The sequence below is a fragment of the Pongo abelii genome, chromosome 3, assembly GCF_028885655.2.
Source record: "Pongo abelii isolate AG06213 chromosome 3, NHGRI_mPonAbe1-v2.0_pri, whole genome shotgun sequence".
Lineage (NCBI taxonomy): Eukaryota > Metazoa > Chordata > Mammalia > Primates > Hominidae > Pongo > Pongo abelii.
Window position 1 is genome coordinate 141,249,833 of NC_071988.2, and position 17,699 is coordinate 141,267,531.

Sequence of the window (17,699 nt, forward strand, 5' to 3'; positions counted from 1 at the left end):
ATCCTAGACTAGATCTCTGCAAACTATGGCTTGTGGGCCAAATCCAGCCTGCTGCCTGTTTTTGTGTGGCAGGTCAGCTAAAGAATGATTGAAATCATTACATTTTTAAATGATTGAAAAAAATAAAAACTAATAACACTTTGTGATGTGAAAATTACATGAGATTCAAATTTGAGTGACCATAAATAGTTTTATTGAGATAGAACCATACCCATTTATTTATGTATTGTCTGTGGCAACTTTTCAGCTTCCAAGGCCGAGTTGAACAGCGGCAACAGAGACATATTTTCAAAAAGGTTAAAATATTTACTATCTGGCCGTGTATAGGAAAAGTTTGCTGACTCCTGGCCTTGACAGCCTAGACTAATGCTTCTCGATGTTTACTGTCCATGTGAATTGCATGGGGATCTTGTGAAAAGGCAGACTCTGATTCAGAAGATGTGGGTGGGGCCTGAGTGTCTGCATTTCTACTGAGCTCCCAGCTGATGCAGATGCTGCTGGTCTGAGGACTGCACTTTAAGCAGCAAGAGCTTAGAGAGGGGTCAGCAAACTTCCTTTAAGGGGCCAAGTAAGAAGTACATATTTTAGGATCTGTGGGCTATGTGGTCTTTTTTACTACTCATATCTTCCGGGGAAAAGCAGCCATAGGCAACATATAAAAGAACAGGAGTGGCTGTTTCTATAAAAGTTTATTTGCAGAAGCAGGTGTTGGGCTGGATTTGTCCCATGGGCTGTAGTTCACCGGTTGCTAGGCTAGAGAATTAGTAAGTGATTTCTATTAAGAAATAAGCATTGTCCTTCTTTCAACGTGCTTCCTGTTTCCATTAACCCCCAATAATAATGGTGATGAGTTTCAGAGAGCAGTAATTTATCCAAAACTGCCACAGAAAATCAGTGGTGAACCTGGAATAAAACATAGCCATGATTAGTGGATGACTGTCTGGAGAACATGTACACTGGGATTGTGACTATTCTAGTTTCCTTCATTGTGGGGCCTAGCGCTTGCAGACCTAAACAATAAAAGGTGAGACATCTATTTAGGGCCAAAATTAAGTGTAGATGTCAGGAAACTGGATGTTTGGCTCAGGGAGGGCAGAGTTCTCTATTTAATAACAAAGTTTACGCCTTCACTGCACGTTCTTGAAGTTAAGGCTCAGACAAATCTCAGAAAGCAAATGTTTCATAGTCTTGAATTTCTCATGCTCTAAAAATGAAATTGCTCTACTTTATAATAATGTGTTATTTTAGGCACCAAGTAGTGTGGCATTCTGCCTTCCCAGTGTACTGTGGAATTTTTAATTATACTATGAATGCCCTTTTAACCACAATGACTAAAATTACATTTCTCTTTCCAAATTCTTCTAGAATTATTTCCCTCTGTCTAAGCTACAGTTACTGAAATAGGGAGTAGACCTTAATTCTGGCCTAGAATATAAGATTTATTTTATCTTTCTTTATGCTGTCATTTCTGTGTAAATTAATGTTTGTTGATAAGGCATGAATCAGCATAACTACACGTAATAGATTAATAGAACACTAAGAACATATATGTTATAAATAAAAATGCTTAGGAAAAATTTATCTACAGCCTCAGACACAATATCCTTAGATTACAGATAACATATAGATATGAATAATTGTGTCATTTTTATGAATCATGTGTTGAGAAACTTAACGTCACTGCTTTGATGATAATAATAATTTCCATTTTACAGGCAATTAGTGTAGATTCCTGAGCAAGGAAGAATATAATCAGCTTTCTAAGTCCTAAGAATCTATCATCTCAATTTTAGATGGAGCAGGAAGTTGAAATATGACATTAAATAAATATGAACTCACACAGAATCAACAACTCTTAGAGCTAGAATTTTTGATGGTCTAATTTAGCAATTTCATGCAATGCTTCTATGTTTCCACGTAAGTCCATATTGAATAAGTTAAATTGTTAAAGCCATTTTCTTCTTCAACACAAATATATTAGCATTTTTTCCCTGAATGTAGGGATATGTATTAGTTTCTCAGGGCTGTCATTAACAAACTGGCTGGCTTAAAACAACATAAAGTTATTGTCTTACAGTTCTGGAGGCTAGAAGTCTGAAATCAAGGTGTTTGCAGGGCTATGCTCCCACTGGAGGCTCTAGTGAAGAATCCTTCCTTACCTTTTCCCAGCTTCTGGTGACAGCTAGCAATCCTAGGTGTCCTTGGGTTTGTAGAAGCCTCACTCCAATCTCTGCCTCCATCTTCATATGCATTTTCTCTGTGTCTCTGTTTTCACATAGCTCTCTTCTGAAAAGACATCAGTCGTATTGAATTAGGGGCCTACCCTACTGCAGTATGACCTCATCTTAACTAATAAAAACCCTAGAAAAAAACCCAGGCATTACCATTCAGGACATAGGCATGGGCAAGGACTTCATGTCTAAAACACCAAAAGCAATGGCAACAAAAGCCAAAATTGACAAATGGGATCTAATTAAACTCAAGAGCTTCTGCACAGCAAAAGAAACTACCATCAGAGTGAACAGGCAACCTACAAAATGGGAGAAAATGTTCGCAACCTACTCATCTGACAAAGGGCTAATATCCAGAATCTACAATGAATTCAAGCAAATTTACAAGAAAAAAACAAACAACCCCATCAAAAAGTGGGCAAAGGACATGAACAGACACTTCTCAAAAGAAGACATTTATGCAGCCAAAAAACACATGAAAAAATGCTCACCATCACTGGCCATCAGAGAAATGCAAATCAAAACCACAATGAAATACCATCTAACACCAGTTAGAATGGCAATCATTAAAAAGTCAGGAAACAACAGGTGCTGGAGAGGATGTGGAGAAATAGGAACACTTTTACACTGTTGGTGGGACTGTAAACTAGAACAACCATTGTGGAAGTCAGTGTGGCGATTCCTTACGGATCTAGAACTAGAAATACCATTTGACCCAGCCATCCCATTACTGGGTATATACCCAAAGGACTATAAATCATGCTGCTATAAAGACACATGCACACGTATGTTTATTGTGGCACTATTCACAATAGCAAAGACTTGGAACCAACCCAAATGTCCAACAATGATAGACTAGATTAAGAAAATGTGGCACATATACACCATGGAATACTATGCAGCCATAAAAAATGATGAGTTCATGTCATTTGTAGGGACATGGATGAAACTGGAAATCATCATTCTCGGTAAACTATTGCAAGAACAAAAAACCAAACACCACATCTTCTCACTCATAGGTGGGAATTGAACAATGAGAACACGTGGACACAGGAAAGGGAACATCACACTCTGGGGACTCTTGTGGGGTGAGGGGAGGGGGGAGGGATAGCTTTAGGAGATATACCTAATGCTAAATGATGAGTTAATGGGTGCAGCACACCAGCATGGCACATGTATACATATGTAACTAACCTGCACATTGTGCACATGTACCCTAAAACTTAAAGTATAATAATAATAAAATTAAAAAAAAATCTTCAACAACCCTATTTCCAAGTAAGGTCACATTCTAAGGTACTGGGTATTAGGACTTCAGCATGTCTTTTTTTTGGGTGGACACAATTCAACCTGTAACAGAATACAAGGATGCAAAGACATTATTGTTTCCCATGCAGCCCTTAGAGTACAGAGGAGAAAGCGAATGTGTAGATTTTTGAAGATACAGTTTATAATAATTTAATACATACAAAATGCTGTTAAGAATATTGTGGTGGTGGCACTATCTTTTTCTAAATGAAATGGTAAAGGAAAAATTTTAAAGGCAGTTGCCATTTGAACAAGATTTTGAGAGACAAACAGGAATTCATCCTAGAGAAAAGAATTGCCAGATGTGGGGACATATTAGGAAAACAGTTTTGGGTAAAGGCATGAAAATAAGAATGAATAAAGTGTTTATTTCCTGTGATTAACACTAGCAATCTATTGAGTATTAGTATGTGTCATTTAACATTCACAACAACTCTTTTGGTCCCCATTTTGCAGATGGGAAAACAGAAATTTAGAGAAGCTAAGTACTTTGTCTCTAGCTTATGCATCTAAAGGTAGTCCTACTGGGTAACCATATGGTCTGATTACACAGCTTGTGTTATTAGCCATTGAGATAAAAATTATAGTTTAAAATATTTGGAAGTACATATGGGATGGCTAGAGATAAAGCTGAAGAAGTAGACTGAAGATTAATTGTAAAGAAATTGGTTTATCAAATCAGGAGTTTGAACGTTGAGGATTATAAGCAACTGGACAATGACCAAAGCTTTAAGTAAAGCTGTCAAATGACCACACTCATGCAGAGTAAAGGGTTGATTGAGGGAGAGGGAGATTGGAGGCCCAGGGTCTAAAAAGGAGGCTACTGTCTCCAGCTATGTTAGAAATAATGAAGATAGGAACTTAGACCATGATAGTGAGATGGAGAAGAGTGATAGAATCAAAAGATATTTTTCCATTAGTATCAATCAGACATGTTCATGCCCAAGTCAGTATATTTTCTTGTAATCACCTAACAGGTTCTTCTTGCCTGCTGCACAGATAGAGCTACTTCACTGAGACAGTGCTATTGCAGTAGAGAAGGAGTTTAATAATTGCATGGCTAGCCAAGCGGAAGGACATGGAGTTTATTACTCAAATCAGCATCCCCCACAATTTGGAGGCTGGGGATTTTTTTAGGATAGTTTGGCAGAGAGGGCTAGGGAAAGGGGAATGCTGATTGCTTGGGTTGAGGATAAAATCATAGGAGGTCAAAGCTGTCTTTTTGCACTGAGTCAGTTCCTAGGTGGGATCACAAGACCAGTTGAGCCAGTTTCTTGGCATGGGTTACTAGTCTGGGTGGTACTAGCTGGTCCATCAGAATGCAGGGTCTGAAAAATACCTCAAAACACCAATCTTAGGTTTTACAATAGTGATATTAACTTATAGGGGCAATTGGGGTGGATACAAGTCTTGTGACCTCTGGCTACATGACTCCTTGTGTTTAGTTTTGCAAAGGTGGCAGTGGAGTGTGTTTAGTTTCAGGAAGGGGCTGTGATCATCTTTGTTTTAAAGTTGAACTATAAATTAAATTCCTCCCAAAGTTAGCTTGGTCTGTTTCCAGGAATGAACAAGCTTGGAGGTTAGAGGCAAAATGAAGTCAGTTAGGTCAGATTTCTTTCACTGTCATAATTTTTGTAAAGGTGATTTCACTCTGTTGCATTGCCATTCCTCTCCTTTGATTCAAGCGCCAAAAGTAGAACTCGTCCCAACCCAAGTGATTACAATAACAATTTCAATCCATAACCCTAAACTTAGAAAGAGTCTGGTAAGTCCATGCTGGGGGTATTTAAATAATTATGTGTAGAAGACATTAAAATATGGTTTAAAGTTCTAAAGACTAAACTAACATACTTTAAAACAAACTATACAAAATTAGTAAAGAATATTTTGTCAAAACACTTTGATACAAATCTCATTTATCTTTACTAAGGTGTTAACCCCTTTGGGTTAAATTCACCCCAGGGTTACTGTCATTATAGCCAAAGGTCTACATGTTGGCTTATTCCATAAAGCCTGGTTATTTTTTTTTAACTCTTGATTATTTCTTAATAACAGTTTTAAGTTTCTTACCAAGTTAATGCAACAACGTTTTGCACCTATTTGAAAGCAAGGCATCAACCAAAGTTTCCCAGTTGCTTTTGTGTGGGACAGAGAAAGTCAGCTCTATGTCTCCTTGTGACTTTTGGCCCTCATCTAAATTAACTGGGGCGTTTAACTGAAAATCTGCCCAAACAGTTATGAATATCCAGCAGGATATTTTTGGAATTTCATGAGAAAATATCAATTACCAGAGGAAAATTTATTAACACAAGCTGTACTTCTCTTAAGTGAATTTCTTTTATCTTGAATAATTACTTAATGCAGGTATCTGGTGTCACCACAGACCATGCATTATAACTTGCTTATCTTTAGGGATGTTTGGCCTGTCTGTGTGTACTTGGCAGCTTTCCCTACGCATTGGCCAGGGCCATGTCATACAACTGCCATTAGTCAGGCAAAAGCAAACATAAACAATGTTTGTGAATCATTTTTCCAATTTTAGCCTGTAATTTAAAAGCACAACATCATAAACTTGGGAAAAATGAGAGATAAGCTGACATATTTAATGAATTCTATAGCACACTAAAAGATTCCACTAGGTCATAAAAAGAATCCTAAAAATTCTGTTTAATTGGTTATACATTGCATGATGGACATGGAGGTTACCTGAAAATGGTATAGGGGCCGAGGGAAAACTTTCCCTTCACCTTGTAAAAGTTTGTTGAAAAATAACTAACAAAAAGCAGATTAATAAGAGAAAGGTCATACAAATTTATTAGTGTGCACAGGGGAGAGTCACAGAGTAATTACTCCAACCCTTCAAGGGGGCATGGAAGCTCATATACCATCTTGAGGTTACTGAAAGAATGAGGGCTCAAAGCATGGCCCCAAAAAGGTTGTGGTGCTAAATCAGGTTTTAGGAGGGCAGGAGAAGAAGACCTGGCTAGGAAAAGTGGTTTTGTTATGTAGAAGAACCTCACAGGTAGCAGCCTTCAGGGAGTATAGATGGCAAATATTTCCTTCAGACCTTTAAAAGTATCAGAATCTCAGTGAATCTTTCCTAGATCTGCACAAAGGAGGACCTCGGAGAAAGCCTTGTTGCATCAGTGCAGATTTTCTCTCCAAATGCAAATCTCCCTGACAGAAGTCATTTTTTCATCTATTTGTGTATTTCTAGCTCTTCTTAATAGCCATCTTTAAATATGTCAAATAAATATATTTTGGGGTGAAATATTTTGATTTCCTTCAATGGCAAATATTTTTTCCTAATGTTTTCCCAGGTACCTGAACACAATATAAAACGAACCCTAAATCATGTGGGAATAATGTTATGTCTTCTTGTGATTGACTTTCAGCTTGATATTTTGCATCATTGCTAGATAAAAGAATGCTTGAAATGTTAATATGGAATGTTGAGCACTAAATTAGAATTCAGTGTTGTAAGATTTGAAACAAACATAGCAATTAAGAGGTTTTAAATTCTTGTATTTCATCACTTCTGAGAGACCATTTCTTTATAGAGTGTTCTACAAAACAACAGCCCAAATGACAGGGAGATGGAGAAGGAAAATGGAAAAATAGGAAAAATTATCCTTCTTCTTTTGGTTCAAAGGCATGTTTGAAAAAAATATTAGGGGTAAATAGTGACAAAAAAATGCTGACAGTGTGAACTTACTGGTGTTGACTAAGCAGTACAAACACATCAGTATAGTGATTTTAACTTACTGCTAAAATATGAAAAACAATAGGAGGAAAAAAACCTGACCTATTCTCAGTATCCATGTGACAGTAGGTAGGTAGGCAGACATGAACAGGGCACAAGAGGCTCCCCACAACCAGAAATGTCAAGTGACCATCAGGTGATGGTCAAGCAGTTGTTAAACTGTCTCTTTAAAATAATTGGTTGCAGCCAGCACCAGAAAAAGGCAGTCTCCCTATAGATAGAAAACAACTGAAGCAGATGACCAGCAGCTTCCTGGTAAGATCTCAGGAGCTGGGCGAGTGGGCTCAACCCTGCATATTAAAAGGCAAAATGGTGGAGTTTAATTGTTATATGACCTCCCTCTAGGAACACCCAACTGGTAAGGGAAAAACACCTCAAATAAGCACGTGCACAACTTCAGTAAACACACTATGCATGCGGCCCCTCCCAAGTGCTGGCAGGCCAGTGCATGTGCGGAATGCCAATGTCTAAAACCCTAAGTCAAAGGTCAAATCAGACATTCGAATCTCTCAAGTGGCCCACTTGGCCCTCTTCCATGGTGTACTTTATTTCCTTTTATTCCTGCTCTAAACTTTTTAGGAAACTTTCACTCATGTTCTGAAACATGCCTTGGTCTCTCCCTCTGCCTTTTGCCCTTAGGTCGAATCCTTTCTTCTGAGGAGGCAAGAATTGAGGTTGCTGCAGACCCATAGGTCTTCACCACTGCTAACACCCAGACTGTCACTGTCAATGTGAAGAAAGTCTCTGCATCACATACTATATTAATGGACATAGTGTGACTCAGGTCTATGGGAGCATCTAACACTAACATACCTGCATCAGAAGGTAAGACCAACTATGAGGGGCCTCTTCATCTGCTTCCATAATATTCCGGGAACTTAACAGGAAACCAACCTGGAATCAAGTGGTGAAGTGGGATCTGTGATGGTTTTTTTCATAGTGAAGAACCCAAACACACCCAGAGAATGATCATATAGTTACATGGTCCATATAGATATGTAGTCTACCCAGAGTTTCCTAGCAGTTTAAAAATGGATCTGGGGATAACAGTGTGATCTGAGAGACCAAAATAAATGCCCCTTTATTAACTAAGATGGACTCAAAGGTTAAGGAAACAAAATTACCTTTGGGTTGAGGGTTCAGGAATTGGCTGGCATGGCTACTTCCTAAATTCCTACAGCTATAAGAAAAACCACACTCTTGCTACACTCTCTAATAACAGGAGCTATCAAGCAAATTGTCAGAACCCTCCTAACTTTGATTTACAACCCAGACCACTGCAACTCTGGTTGGACAGAGGACTAGCCTTATAGACACTCCTTCCTGATAAGCTAGGCCAGTTTCAGCCAGTTCGTAGAGACTGCATACAAGCTGTCTTTGTATCCATGTTTTGACACAAAGAGCCAAATTCCCCCTCATTTTAATGCTAAAACCCCACCCCAAAGTGAACATGGGGTGGTTGTTATATATGCTTACCCAGTGCACATGCTCTTGGCTTCCCTCTTAAATATGTATAGCCTTTCTCCCAAACCTGCTGGATAGATATAATACAGGCCCTGTGAGACATTAAACTCAACCTATCCTTCCCCTCTTTGAAGAGAGAGCACCTTCAATTCACTTTGGAGACTGTCTCTTCCCAGTTTGCAAGCTGATACCACCAGTAAAACTTTTCTTTCTAGTATTTAGGCATCCTTGTGATCCTTTGCATAAGAGAGAGCGAGAAGAATGTAGAGAGCTCTAAGTTTTTAGACCCTGAGAAAGGGATGGAAAGGGTTCTGCTTGGTCTACTTAGAGATTCATTTGATTAGGCTTTCATCTGGGCTAGGCTACTTCATATCTGGATACTCTGAGGTTATACAAAGTACAGGGCTTCAACCTATTCAGAATCAATGGTATGTGAATAGGGAACCCTTGCATTTCAGTCCGCCTCTGAGTAAATGCAGTTCACTGCAGGAGAATTCAGCAGTGGTACTTGACACTTGGTCACTGCTCTCACAGAGGATAAAAAGTGGTGGACACAGCCTGGTCACACCAACTAGCTTATAGGCTGTCTTAATACATTCTTTAGTGATTACACATGCTCAAATTCATGAACATCATTGGTTCACAGAAAGCAACAGTGTTTCTAGTATCTTGTATGTTCTAAGAAAAAGCCATTTGCCATTGGAAGGGCCAAAGTAAAACTTCTTCTTCCCTCTCTGAAGTTTCACTGAAAAATCAGCTCACAAAAGGCAGATTAATTGGAGAAAAGGCATACAAATCTATTAACATGTATGGGAGACAATCATAGTGTGATTATCCAACTTCCCAATGAGGTACAGATACTACTTTTTAGAGGAAAGGGTGATGGAGAAGTGCAGATGATTTTAGCAGGGTAGTAAATGATTTTTAGGGGAATTAAATGGACTTGAGGAACATACAATGAACTGGGACAAAGTCTACTGGGCCCACAGAGCGGGCAACAGTTTGTGACAAAATCGTCCAGGTTTGTTGACAGACTTCAGTCTTATTTTCTGTGATGAGCTCAGTTAATAAAATCTCCAGGAAGGGAACAGAGGTAATTATTTTGTATTTGTCAGGTCCAGACTTTAGGCAAATAAAAAACTTCAGAGAACAGATTTATCCTGTGCTTTGGGAGACACAGAAGATTGAGCGATAGGAGGAGTAGGGAAGAGAAGGTCAGAGAGACCTTGAGCCTCTTCTTCAGTTCAGCATGTCAGAGTGCCATATTTTGGGGTATTGGTTTCTTTTTTCTTTCTTTTTTTTTTGAGACAGAGTCTCAGTCTGTCACCCAGACGGGAGTGCAGTGGCGCGATCTCGGCTCACTGCAACCTCTGCCTCCTGGGTTCAAGCGGTTCTCCTGTCTCAGCCTTCCGAGTAGCTGGGATTACAAGCTCACACGGCCACGCCCGGCTAATTTTTGTATTTTTAGTAGAGACAGGGTTTCCCCATGTTGGCTAAGATGATCTCGGACTCCTGACCTCAGGTGATCCATCCGCCTCAGCCTTCCAAAGTGCTGGGATTACAGGCGTGAGCCACCTCGCCTGGTCTTGGGATATTGGTTTCTAAACCCCAACACCATTTATAACTTTTCAGAGTTAAAGTCAATAGAGTAAAATTTTAGCAAATTGAAGAAAGATAATAGTGTCATAATGTCTACAATCTTACAATGATACTTGATTCATATTTTTATTAAAGAGCCAATTTAGAGAAAAATTGTAAATAATGGTGATGATGTGAATCAGAGAAGAGGCAAGAGTTCAGCAATCTGGAGGCCTTTCACTGCCTATAGTGAAAACCCTGTTCTTATGTGTCACATGGAGTATAGACACCAGTGCTGAGGGGGCTGGAGTCTCATTCTGATGCCGTAAATTTGGTTCTGAGCTTAGATTATTTGTTTAAAGCAGTTATCTGAAGTGAGACAACACTTACAAATAGATAATAGGACTGCTGTTTAAAGTTTCTGAAAAACTACAGAGCAAGACAATGCATTGAAAAGAATAAACAGTGGGGATTTGGAATGATCTTTCTGAATCAATAACAAGTGACAGAAAAGAAAAGAATTACTGATTTTCTAGCTATTTGGAATGACACAACACTTTCTGGGATTCACATTTCATATCAGAGTTGTTTAACCAGCAAAATGCTGAAGTGATTAAATATGAAACCACGCAGCTGAAGCTGGAGAAAACTGTTTGGTCAGAAATGCTTCTGGAATGAGACTGCAGCTTTAGTTATTTTTGTTTGGTTGGTCAGTGATGAAATGTGCTATACTCAGCCTGCTAAAGTTATCCACAGAGGAAGGTTTACTTTGGTGGTTTTAAGGTATCTCCTTTCAGAATTTTGATGTGGCAGCACATCCCTTAACAGCTCATTTCCTGAGGGATACTAAACAAGAGCCAAACCTAGGAAAAAAAGACAAGTTTAAGATCTCTCACCTCACTGTGAACTCTTTCCATCTTTAAACATAGAAGACACTCTCATAATCTGGCTTCAACTGAACACTGCCACAAAGGCCCTAAGTATTTATTATGCAGAGACCCAGGGCCTATTTTTCACCGGAAAAATAAGAGAAGATATCTTTACTAGCTTCGTGCCTTGACCAAACATGAAACTGAAGCCAAAATGAGTGAAAAGACTTTGTTTTTCCTATAACAATTTAGTTAAGAGAAAATTTTTATAGGTTTATGTGCAGTGTCAACATCTTTTGGTTATCCACTGGAAATTTATAACTATACTAATTTATATCACTTTATTAAATATCCATAAAAATCAGGCTGTTAGTCATTGGAAAATAAGGAGCTCACAGTTTGAAAGATGATATGCATGTGATATTTTTAGTTATATCTAAACTTATAAGTCAGGGGAAATGGTAGATACAGTTTCTAGTGTAAAGCTTAGGTTGAGATTGAAAAGGTAGCATGATTGGTCAGGGCACACATTGGGGTTTAACATTTTGTGGTGTCTGTTGGGTGCCTTGGACACTGGAGATCTTGGAACTGTATCCTGGAATTGCATATAGAATACAGTCATCACATATGCTTACAGAGTTAGCACTTCATGGCATGTCATGGATACGCTGTTGGTTGTCATCTGATGTTTTTGATTTACTTCAATGGTATAATACAAAATGGCTGATAATGTAAATTTTTTTCAAGTATAAAATTACTTATAAGATACACATATTCTTAAGAAGCCATATTACTAAACCAAGCAAGCTAAATCCTCAAAACAGAAGACGAACAGCAGAAAGGGATTGGAGCTACAGGGAGAGACTCACCAATGTGTCTGAATAAAGTGACTATATATTTTTGAAAGACATCGTTTCCAACTGTAAAATGAATGGAATTACCTCCTGCTAAGCCTAATCCGCTATAATTTGATTGGTCCATATTCTTTAAATGTAATAGCACCAATTCCTGAAATTCTTAAGTTATTCAAGATACAATATTTTAAAGGTTCTTTTGATCACAGTTAAATTACAGAAGATTTTTGTTTTTCTTGGCATTTTATAAAAAAGTTAAAAAATAGCTCTTACCAATGGTGTGCTGGTAAATGTTTACTACCCAGCTTTCAGGGCAGGGTTGGGGATGTCCTGATTCAAAGTATTTGACGATCAACCGGTATGCAATACTCCCATAATGGCCAATTTCAAACTACCAATGGGATGTCAACCAACTAGAAAACCTCCAGAAAGTTTAGCAATTGGCTCTCACAAAGCAGGATGCACAGCTCCAGCACACTGGCTAAGACTATTTTTGTCTTAGCCGAATATAAGAGCAATCGTCATAACTTAGGAGTTTATCAAATTAGTAACCAAATGTGAATATGGAACCTCAAACACTGCCATATGATCCTCCAAACACCTATAAAGAGAAAGGGGAAACATAATAGGAATAAAAGTAGAAAAGTTCTACTATATTTGCTATCCAGAGTCTTACACCAAATATAATTTAAAAGCCTATTAAATTCTGTGAACAGCTTCCTAAGACTTTGGATAAATATTAAATGTGCTTATAAAATATAAAGGTTTTTAGTATTACTTATAGCATGTTGTTGTTAGAAGTACAATGTCAATAAATGACCATGAATAAACTTTTTTACGGCCAGTTGCTAAACCTCTTCCTTGTGCTGCTTTTTAATTTATATTCCTCTGTTGTTTCCTCTTTGGCATCATTTTTCCTCAAATTAGTTCCTCTATGACAATGCCAATTTGTTTCACCAAGACAAATATCCTTGTGAAAGCTCTTTGTCAGCTAGACTGTTTATAATACAGAACTAAGGTGATCTTATTTTTCTTCTTCAATACCACTCCGTAAATGAAAACAACCTTATAGAGATGTTGCCAACTCTCTGCCAGAGGTTTACGAATTTTTTGAAAAATAACCTCTGAATAATCCCAACATACCTGAAAATGTTAATAATTTAGGGAAAAGACACTTAGTTGTTTGTTTGATCTACCAGAATCTAAAGTTACAAGTAATAGCTTCTTAACTTTGTTCATTGCTTTCAGCAGCTCAAGCTTGGGATTCAGAAGCTCTGTGCTGATTAAGCCTCTGAGATTTTTTTTTTTTCTATTGGCAGTTGATAAAGAGTGCTTTCATGATAAATTTACTCTAATATAGTTCTCGATTGTGAGTTTTTTTTTTTTTTTTTTTTTTTTTTTTGGTCAGGGGCGGGTATAGTTAAGATACAGACTTACCAAAGAACACATAATTCGATAACCTTTACCAAGTCTTTTTTATTTTTTTAAAAAAAAGCACTTAATATATTTGAACTTGCTAAGTTGTCTCTCATCTTCTATTTTTGTTTTTTGTTTGCTTTAACACAGTAGATGTGTAAAGGTGATACTTAAGAATAATGAAGAGGTAAGGTAGTTCTAAATAGAATTATTAAACAAGAAAAATTTTAGAAAAATACTACTTCTCTTTCTTGGGCCTTAAAAAGGAATCAGGCAGGATAAATAAGTTGCATGCATCTTTTTTTTTTTAATATGTTTTTTTCAAAGCACTGGGAGCTCTCCCTTCCCCAAAGACTTAAAACTACTGGCAGAAGGACTGTCTTGAAACACATCACGAGTGACAATTTTTCTTCCTATCTACAAGGCAATCATTATCCTTCTTCTTCCTAATCCTTCTGCATTGGGTGCCCATTGATGAGTAGGTGTTAAAATAGGAAGGGGAGGGAGAGCATTAGCACAAACACCTAATGCATGCAGGGCTTAAAACCTAGATGGCAGGTTGATAGGTACAGCAAACCACCACGGCACATGTATACCTATGTAACAAGCCTGCATGTTCTGCACATGTATCCCAGAACTTAAAGTCAAATAAAGAAAACAGCACATTTATTAAAAAGAAAAATCAATACATATCTTAGAGAAGTCAGCCAGAGTCACAAAATGCACTGTTGGGAAATTTCCATTTACTTATGTTTTAGTTTCTATGTACATCGGGACTGTAATTCTTCAAGGAACTGTTTTTCAAATTACCTTGTTAAACAAAATAGTTTCCTATCTGTGGTTACTTAGGTTAAAAAAAAAAGAAAAGAAAAACAAAACTTTTATTTTTTTGGCAGATGTTGGAAGATCATGGTACCACATGAACTTGTTTAAAAACGAAGAAGGTGGTGTGAGCTGGTACAGTCAGCCTGTACCCCAAAACCTCTACCCCCAAATCTCTGAACCTGTTTTTAACAGGATACAAACTTCCTGAGGACTTTCTTGTCATTGAAGGCCCCTGCAGTGTAAAGCATGATGCTTTGTATTTGGTTAAGTGGCCCATGAGCTTTCCTTATTTCCTTGAATTGAGCATCTTGGATACTTAGAACTGTACCCTCTCTACAAAAACAAATGAACAAACAAACAACCTAACCATGGAGATTTCTAATCTGGTGGTTGGCAGATTATGCTGTGTATGTGATTTTGTTCCCTTTTAACTTTACTATCAGATTTCCTTCTGAAACATCGCTCATTATTCTGTAATATCTTTTAAATCTCTGCGTCTCTGTGGAGTGTCATCAATTAGCAAACTATTATGTTAGCTGATAACAGCCTGATCCTTCTTATACCCGCATTATGCTACAGACTTATGAAGACGGAAAGCCTTCATTCCTCTGCCCAGTAAGGTACATAAAACCAAAAAACCAAAACTGGTTGTGTCTTCCAATCCCCAACCTTCTGCTCACCATGGATGAGATGAAAAAGATTAAACAAGGACATCCCTATTTCTAAGAGTTTGTTAGTTCCTAATCTAACTTCTTGCAGACTTAAAGAAAAACACTGCAGTTCAGATTTTGAAAATATTCTGTTAAAGGAGAAGAATCTCTATTTTCCAGGTTTATCAATAAATGGAGATTAAATAATAGGAAAGGTAGTTCCTAGAATAGTAGGGTCTTAGAACACTTGGGGGCAAAGAAAAAGGCAAAGAAATAGTCTCTTTTGCTCTCCTCTGCATTTGCTTAAATATTTTACAGTTCTGCACCCAGATTTGTCTCAGTTGCAGTAAGGACTACATAATTCCTTCAGGTTTTTCGGAAGCCAGATCTCTAGGCTGATCAGCAGATAAAATGTATTGAAAAACCATAGAGTAACATGCAAACAAGAGAAAACCAAAATTGCCCAACAAAAAACCGTTTAATCAAGTGAAATTTTCCTGATTTCTGCTTTGCTGAGTAAAGGTGTCATTATTTAAACAACGTGCTCTTTTGTATAATTATGTGTTCGATTGCATCGCTCCATGGACCTTAATCTTCAAATATGGTGTTTCCTTTAATTTAAAAGGGTTTCAATGTTCCCATTCCCTTATTTTCTAACAGACTTGCTGCTGGGAGAGATTAACCGTTGCCCTAGAAACACTAAAAACATCAATTTCCCTGGAGCAATATCTCACTAACCTCAGCACTTAAGTCACAATGTTTAGTTAGAGTTTGTTCAGTGAGTACTTTAAGATTGATTAAATGACCATTAAATGTCTGAGAGCAACCAAAGTAAAAAGCTCAGAAGCAGCAGATCACCCATGTAGGAATGCAGCTCTCTCCACTCAGAGACTAATTTTGTCAAGACCACCTAGAAGACACACAACTACCATTTACTAATGGTAATTGCAGACTTATAATTACTTACAGTACAGGTAATCCCATGCTTGATTCATGTCTAACCTACATAAATTTCTCTAAAATTTCCTAAATGTGGCATTCAGTCAAAACCTAGATAAACATTCAAGTGTGTATGTGTGTGCATCCTCAATGTGCAGAATCTGTCTTTTATTTGCTTACCCTCTCACTTGTTGTGGTGTCTTTTTCTCCTTTTTATTGTTTATCATCTCTCCAGGGAGGGGCTTGGCAATTTAGATTATGTCTCTTGAGGAACGCAGAGAGCAGATAATGAATTTTTTTTGAGACAGAGTCTCACTTTATGGCTCACTGCAGCCTCCAAACCCTGGGCTAGGCGATCCTCCCATCTCAGCCTTCTTAGTAGGAAGGACTACAAGTGTGTGCCACCACACCTGGCTAAACTTTTATTTATTTTTTTGTAGAGATGGGGTCTTGCTTTGTTGCCCAAGCTGGTCTCAAACTCCTGACCTCAAGTGATCCTCCAATCTCACCCTCTCAAAGTGCTAGGATTATAGGTGTAAGCTACCACACTCGGCAGAGGATAGATTTGAGAGGTATCTTCAAGCTGTTTGATCTCCCTGGAACAGGAATAGGGTTGGGTTTTGTATTACAGTTTGAATCAGGGATTAGATAACCTTCTGATAGAAAGTAGAACATGATTAGAAAAATGCAGTTTTGGCCAGGTGCGGTGGCTCACGCCTGTAATCCCACCACTTTGGGAGGCCGAGGCAGGCGGATCATGAGGTTAGGAGATCGAGACCATCCTGGCTATCACGGTGAAACCCCGTCTCTACTAAAAATACAAAAAATTAGCCAGGTGTGGTGGTGGGTGCCTGTAGTCCCAGCTACTTGGGAGGCTGAGGCGGGAGAATGGTGTGAACCTGGGAGGCAATTGCAGTGAGCAGGGATCACGCCACTGCACTCCAGCCTGGGCGACAGAGCAAGACTCTGTCTCAAAAAAAGAAAATAAATAAATAAAAATAAAAATAAAAATGCGGTTTCAAAATATGCCTACAAATTAATACATTTGCTCATAAGAGTTCCTGGAAGAGAAAAAAACAAAACAAAAATAAAGCAAAACAAATAAGAACACCAACAACAGCAACAAAACTCAGAAACTCGATTCATAAATCAGGAGTTGATCAGAGATTTTGGAGGATCCCAGTAAAATTCACATGAGTCATCAAAGGAAATGCCATTCTATCACTTTTGAAATGACTTTCATTAGCTGCTAGACCAGTGGTCCCCAGTCTTTTTGACACCAGGGACTGGTTTCATGGAAGACAATTTTTGGATGGTTTCAGGATGATTCAAGTGATTACATTTATTTTGTGCTTGCACTTTATTTCTATGATTACTACATTATAATATATAATGAAATATTTACACAACTCACCATAATGTAGGATCAGTGTGAGCCCTGAGCTTGTTTTCCTGCAACTAGATGGTCCCATCTGGGGGTGATGTGATGGGAGACAGTGATAGATCATGGGCATTAGATTCCCATAAGGAGCGTGCAACCTAGATCGCTCACATGCATAGTTCATAATAGGATTTATGCTTCTATGAGAATCCAATGCTGCTGCTGATCTGACAGGGGGTGGAGCTCAGGTGGTAATGTGAGCCATTAGGAGTGGCTGTAAATACAGATGAAACTTCTCTTGCTTGCCCACTGCTCACCTCCTGCTGTGTGGCCTTGCTTCTAACAGGCCACGGACAGGTAGCAATCTGTGACCTGGGAGTTGGGGACCCCTGTGCTAGACATTGATAGTTACTCCTAATTC

At 38.2% G+C, this 17,699-nt stretch overlaps 1 long non-coding RNA gene across 1 annotated transcript in view; it reads right to left on the bottom strand.

Moving 5' to 3' along the window:
- Positions 1-671: 671 nt before the first annotated feature.
- The window catches only part of LOC129058863 (uncharacterized), a 36,331-nt gene continuing 19,303 nt past the window's right edge, over positions 672-17,699 (bottom strand). The window contains exons 2-4 of the long non-coding RNA XR_008524277.2: positions 8,116-8,196; positions 2,160-2,286; positions 672-903 (exon numbers count right to left, since the gene is read on the bottom strand). This is a non-coding gene — a long non-coding RNA (uncharacterized LOC129058863). The remainder of the gene's footprint in view (positions 904-2,159; positions 2,287-8,115; positions 8,197-17,699) is intronic.